This window comes from Aethalodelphis obliquidens, unplaced genomic scaffold (assembly GCF_003676395.1).
Source record: "Aethalodelphis obliquidens isolate GAN/ISIS:26980383/991018 unplaced genomic scaffold, ASM367639v1 scaffold66, whole genome shotgun sequence".
Taxonomy (NCBI): domain Eukaryota; kingdom Metazoa; phylum Chordata; class Mammalia; order Artiodactyla; family Delphinidae; genus Aethalodelphis; species Aethalodelphis obliquidens.
Window position 1 is genome coordinate 5,640,530 of NW_020838010.1, and position 7,174 is coordinate 5,647,703.

Genomic DNA, 7,174 nt, shown 5'->3' on the forward strand with positions numbered 1-7,174 from the left:
AGCAAAAAATGGATGCTAAGCACTATTCTGAGATGAAACTTTGTTATGCAACAATCCATTGCATTCAAATAATATGAGTTGAAGGGTTTGACAAGTTAGTCTTTTCTACTACTAAAGTGATTCTGCTGCTCAATCTCTCCTCACACTCTAATGCACTGTCTAGCTCTGACTAAACAGCAGTGCAAACCACAAATCTTCATCACATGTGTTAGTTTAGATTCTTTGAGAAGCAAATGCCAAAACAGGATTAGACATGTAAGAAATTTATTAGATAAAATGCCTATGAAAGACAAAGGGAAGGGATTTGTAGGCAGGGAGCATCTTCAGACAGTGGTACAAGTCTGACCCCTGTAGGAGAAGGCAAAGAAAGGAGAGAAAAAAGATTGCAGAAGAATCTCAGACTGCAGTGCTGTTCTTAGAAAGTTTTGGGTAAGTCAGTAGGTATTCTTTGATCCAAAGTTACCCATTAGAGAAGACTCATGTCCTGCAAGAAAAACCCTGTTCATGTTTCCCTACAGTACTTAAATTTTGGCTAGGAGCCTGGGAAGTGTGGCCTTTACAGAAATATGGTAGTGGACCCAGAGGACCCACAGCTGAAGCTGTTGGTCAGCTAAGATCCATGAAGCAGATTTAGGCAGCACATTTCTTGGTGACCAAAGTCCACGGGTAGGGTTCAAGATTTTTAAGATATCAGTTCTTCAGAAATTCATTTACAGAGTCAACTCAATGCTTATCAAAATCCTAGCAGGTATTTCCTGTATAAATTTATAAACTGATTCTCAAATTCATATAATGCAAAGGACCTAGAGTAGTCAAAATGACTTTTGTAAACAAGAACAAAAGTTGGAAGACTATTACCTCTTTTCAAGACTTATTTAAATTTATAGTAATCAAAGTAGTATGGTATTGGTGTGAAGATACACAAATAGATCAACAGAACAAAATAAAGAGTTCAGAAATAGACTCATACACGTGTATAAAAATGATTTTCAACAATGGTGCAAGGACAGTTCAATCAGTGGGAAAAGGAGAGTCTTTTCAACAAATGGTGCTGGAACAAATGAATATCTGTATGCAAAAATAAACAATCTATACATAATAATGCATTAAAAATTTATTTGAAATGGTTCATAGACTTAAGTGTAAAGACTTCTTAGATTAAGGACTGGCAAACAACAGTTTGCAGGCCATATCCAGCTCACCATATGTTTTTATAAATAAAAAGTTATTGGATCATATTCTTGCCTATTAATTATGTATTGTCTATGGCTACTCTTGTACTACAAAGGCAGAGTTGGATAGTCGTGAAAGAAACCATATGGTCTGAAAAGCCCAAAATAGAGAAAAAAATTTACTGACCTCTGTATAAGATATAACAAAAACACAATCCATAAAAGCAAAAAATGATAAATTGCACTCAGCAAAATTAGAAATTTCTCCATAAGTCTTCACAAGACACTGTTAGGAGATCGAAAAGACAGGTCATAGACTAGGAGAAAATATTTGCAAATCATATATCTGACAAGGAACTTTTATCCAGAATATATAAAGAACTCTTAAAACTCAACAATGAAAAATACAAACAACCTAATAATAAAATGGGCAGAAAACTTGAACAAGTGCTTCACCAAAGAAGATATATACATAGCAAATATGCACATGAAAAAATACTCAGCATTATTAGTCATTAAGGAAATGTGTATTAAAACCACAGTGAGATACCACTAAATACCTATTAGAATGGCTAAACTTCAAAAGACTCACCATACCAAGTATTGACAAGTTTGTGGAGGAACTGGAACTTTGTACAGTGCTGATGAGAATGTAATATTGTACAGCCACTTGGGAAAACAGTTTGCCATTCTCTTAAAGTTAAATGTTCACCTATAATGATCCAGCCATTCTACTCACAATGATTTACACAAGAGAAATAAAAGCATATGCCCCTGCAATTACCTGTATATGAAAATATTCATAGCAGTTTTATTTATAATTCTCAAAAACTGGAAACAAATGTTCATCAGCAGGTGAATGAATGAACAAACTGTGGTATATTCACCATTGATACATGCAACAACCTGAATACATCTCTAATTATGCCAAATGAATAAAGTCAAACAAAAAGAGGTGCTCATACTATATGATTCCATTTATAGAAAATTCTAGAAAATTAAAAATTTATAGTTACAGAACACATCATTGGTTGCTTGCTGGGGAGTGTTAAGAGGGGCAGGAGAAAGGGACTGCAAAGAGGTACAAGGAAAGTTGAGGGAAGTAAATGTGTTCATTAGATTGGAGTGATGGTTCATGATTCTGTAGATATATCAAAGCTTATCAAATTGTACACTTTAAACATGCCAGTTATACTTCAATACAGCTGTTTTTAAAAGTTAATAAAAGTGTTCACTGACAAGAGTTTACTCTCTTTAGGGATCAGGACCCCTAACCATGCAGAACCTGGGATAGTGAAGATGTGAGTTCCTCCTCATTGGAAGTGATAGTAAGAGGACCTCTCCAGCTTTGACCCCCTGGTTCCTGGACTCATGTAGTCTTCCTCTTGGGGATACGATGCCATATAGAGATCTTTAATTTAATACACTTACTGCTTCTTGTAGGATGGCACCCTTTCTGTGCAAAGCATTGCATCTGAACTTTTGCTTTAGCTGTGCCCTTGAAAAGCTATTCCAATGCTCTTTGAAGCCAGTTGCTTCTGGCGGGTGCAGTGTGTGATACCAACTGTGGATACCATGGCCATGAGGCCATTTCTGCACCTCTTTTGTTTTAAAGTGTGTACCTTGGTGGGATGTTGGATGCTACACTGTATAGGATTCCATCCTCATGGATTGAGCCTTTCTAAGCCCCTGGAAGGTATTGTTGGTTGAGGCTCTTAGTACAGGAAAGGCAAACCCATACCTGGAATAAACATATGTCCCTGTGAGGACAGACCTTTCTCAGACATATGGGACTTTATGTATATGACTTTCCACGAAGTGGCTGACTGGTCTCCATTAAGCATAGAGACATAGCAGGAGCTCAGCATTGGTCTCTATTGCTGACAGGTTAGAGATTCAGAGGCAGCACCTGCTAAACTAGTCTTGGAAGGTAGAAGTCCATGCTTAGGCCTATATATAACCTCCATCTTTGCCACCCTGGTCACTCTGTTCATGTGTCTGTTGTACTATTTCCAGGGTGGTCCATGACAAAATCTAGCTAATGATAACTGGCTGAGTTTTGTCTATTCTTTTAAGTGCCTCTTCCATGGTGGATGCCTTCTGCTGGGCATTAATGTATAATATAAAAAAAGTCTTTACATTTAGTGCATACTCCCATATGTTCATATGCCTCTACTCCAGACGTCTTTGTCTCTAATTTTCTAGTCCTTTTTCCTTCCAGGCTCTAGACCAGATGGCCAGCAATTTATAATTTCCTTTATACATTTTTTCATGCTCCTTCGAACAATTTAGAAGGAAAGGCACTCTATTTCCATTCCTATAGAAGTTACCATTAAAAGTTTAAGATGCATACTTAATAGGGTCTAAATTTACTATTTCTAGGCTTCTCTTGAACAATCTAAGGATTTAGAAGGCTTTGACTCTGACCACTCTGTCTCAATATTACATGTTACAACTGTCCTGTATTTTAGTTTTATCCTTTCTTTATACTCCCCTAATAAGACACTGTTATTTTTTATTCAACTAGTATTTGTTTATATTTATGCATAACCTCTTACTCTTTTCTCATCATTTCCCCTTGTGTTTTTTTTTTAACATCTTTATTGGGGTATAATTGCTTTACAATGGCGTGTTAGTTTCTGCTTTATAACAAAGTGAATCAGTTATACATATACATATGTTCCCATATGTCTACCCTCTTGCGTCTCCCTCCCTCCCACCCTCCCTATCCCACCCCTCCAGGCTGTCACAAAGCACCGAGCCAATATCCCTGTGCCATGCGGCTGCTTCCCACTAGCTATCTACCTTACTACGTTTGTTAGTGTGTATATGTCCATGACTCTCTCTCGCCCTGTCACAGCTCACCCTTCCCCCTCCCCATAACCTCAAGTCCATTCTCTAGTAGGTCTGCGTCTTTATTACTGCCTTACCCCTAGGTTCTTCATGACATTTTTTTTTCTTAAATTCCATATATGTGTTAGCATACGGTATTTGTCTTTTTCTTTCTGACTTACTTCACTCTGTATGACAGACTCTAGGTCTATCCACCTCATTACAAGTAGCTCAATTTCGTTTCTTTTTATGGCTGAGTAACATTCCATTGTATATATGTGCCATATCTTCTTTATCCATTCATCCGATGATGGGCACTTAGGTTGTTTCCATCTCCGGGCTATTGTAAATAGAGCTGCAATGAACATTTTGGTACATGACTATTTTTGAATTATGGTTTTCTCAGGGTACATGCCCAGTAGTGGGATTGCTGGCTCATATGGTAGTTCTATTTGTAGTTTTTTAAGGAACCTCCATACTGTTCTCCATAGTGGCTGTACCAATTCACATTCCTACCAGCAGTGCAAGAGTGTTCCCTTTTCTCCACACCCTCTCCAGCATTTATTGTTTCTAGATTTTTTGATGATGGCCATTCTGACTGGTGTGAGATGATATCTCATTGTAGTTTTGATTTGCATTTCTCTAATGATTAATGATGTTGAGCATTCTTTCATGTGTTTGTTGGCAGTCTGTATATCTTCTTTGGACAAATGTCTATTTAGGTCTTTTGCCCATTTTTGGATTGGGCTCTTGGTTTTTTTGTTATTGAGCTGCATGAGCTGCTTGTAAATTTTGGAGATTAATCCTTTGTCAGTTGCTTCATTTGCAAATATTTTCTCCCATTCTGAGGGTTGTCTTTTGATCTTGTTTATGGTTTCCTTTGCTGTGCAAAAGCTTTGAAGTTTCATTAGGTCCCACTTGTTTATTTTTGTTTTTATTTCCATTACTCTAGGAGGTGGGTCAGAAAGGATCTTGCTGTGATTTATGTCATAGAGTGTTCTGCCTAAGTTTTCCTCTAAGAGTTTGATAGTTTCTGGCCTTACATTTAGGTCTTTAATCCATTTTGAGCTTATTTTTGTGTATGGTGTTAGGGAGTGATCTAATCTCATACTTTTACATGTACCTGTCCAGTTTCCCCAGCACCACTTATTGAAGAGGCTGTCCTTTCTCCACTGTACATTCCTGCCACCTTTATCAAAGATAAGGTGTCCATATGTGCGTGGGTTTATCTCTGGGCTTTCTATCCTGTTCCATTGATCTATCTTTCTGTTTTTGTGCCAGTACCATAATTTCTTGATTACTGTAGCTTTGTAGTATAGTCTGAACTCAGGGAGCCTGATTCCTCCAGCTCCGTTTTTCGTTCTCAAGATTGCTTTGGCTATTCGGGGTCTTTTGTGTTTCCATACAAATTGCGAAATTTTTTGTTTTAGTTCTGTGAAAAATGCCAGTGGTAGTTTGATAGGGATTGCATTGAATCTATAGATTGCTTTGGGTAGTAGAGTCATTTTCACAATGTTGATTCTTCCAGACCAAGAACATGGTATCTCTCTCCATCTATTTGTATCATCTTTAATTTCTTTCATCAGTGTCTTATAATTTTCTGCATACAGGTCTTTTGTCTCCTTAGGTAGGTTTATTCCTAGATATTTAATTCTTTTTGTTGCAATGGTAAATGGGAGTGTTTTCTTGATTTCACTTTCAGATTTTTCATCATTAGTATATAGGAATGCCAGAGATTTCTGTGCATTAATTTTGTATCCTGCCACTTTACCAAATTCATTGATTAGCTCTAGTAGTTTTCTGGTGGCATCTTTAGGATTCTCTATGTATAGGATCATGTCATCTGCAAACAGTGACAGCTTTACTTCTTCTTTTCCGATTTGGATTCCTTTTATTTCCTTTTCTTCTCTGATTGCTGTGGCTAAAACTTCCAAAACTATGTTGAGTAAGAGTGGTGAGAGTGGGCAACCTTGTCTTGTTCCTGATCTTAGTGGAAATGCTTTCAGTTTTTCACCATTGAGGATGATGTTGGCTGTGGGCTTGTCATATATGGCCTTTATTATGTTGTGGAAAGTTCCCTCTATGCCTGCTTTCTGCAGGGTTTTTTATCATAAATGGGTGTTGAATTTTGTCAAAAGCTTTCTCTGCATCTATTGAGATGATCATATGGTTTTTCTCCTTCAATTTGTTAATATGGTTTATCACATTGATAGATTTGCGTATATTGAAGAATCCTTACATTCCTGGAATAAACCCCACTTGATTATGGTGTATGATCCTTTTTATGTGCTGTTGGATTCTGTTTGCTAGTATTTTGTTGAGGATTTTTGCATCTATGTTCATCAGTGATATTGGCCTGTAGTTTTCTTTCTTTGTGACATCCTTGCCTGGTTTTGGTATGAAGGTGATGGTGGCCTCGTAGAAGGAATTTGGGAGTGTTCCTCCCTCTGCTATATTTTGGAAGAGATTGAGAAGGATAGGTGTTAGCTCTTCTCTAAATGTTTCATAGAATTCGCCTGTGAAGCCATCTGGTCCTGGGCTTTTGTTTGTTGGAAGATTTTTAACCACAGTTTCAATTTCAGTGCTTGTGATTGGTCTGTTCATATTTTCTATTTCTTCCTGATTCAGTTTTGGCAGGTTGTGCCTTTCTAAGAATTTGTCAATTTCTTCCAGGTTTCCATTTTATTGGCATAGAGTTGCTTGTAGTAATCTCTCATGACCTTTTTTATTTCTGCAGTGTCAGTTGTTACCTCTCCTTTTTCATTTCTAATTCTATTGATTTGAGTCTTCTCCCTTTTTTTCTTGATGAGTCTGGCTAGTGGTTTATCTATTTTGTTTATCTTCTCAAAGAACCAGCTTTTAGTTTTATTGATCTTTGCTATTGTTTCCTTCATTTCTTTTTCATTTATTTCTGATCTGATTTTTATGATTTCTTTCCTTCTGCTAGCTTTGGGGTTTTTTTTGTTCTTCTTTCTCTAATTGCTTGAGGTGCAAGGTTAGGTTGTTTATTCGAGATGTTTCCTGCTTCTTAAGGTGGACTTGTATTGCTATAAACTTCCCCCTTAGAACTGCTTTTGCTGCATCCCATAGGTTTTGGGTCGTTGTGTCTCCATTGTCATTTGTTTCTAGGTATTTTTTTATTTCCTCTTTGATTTCTTCAGTGATCACTT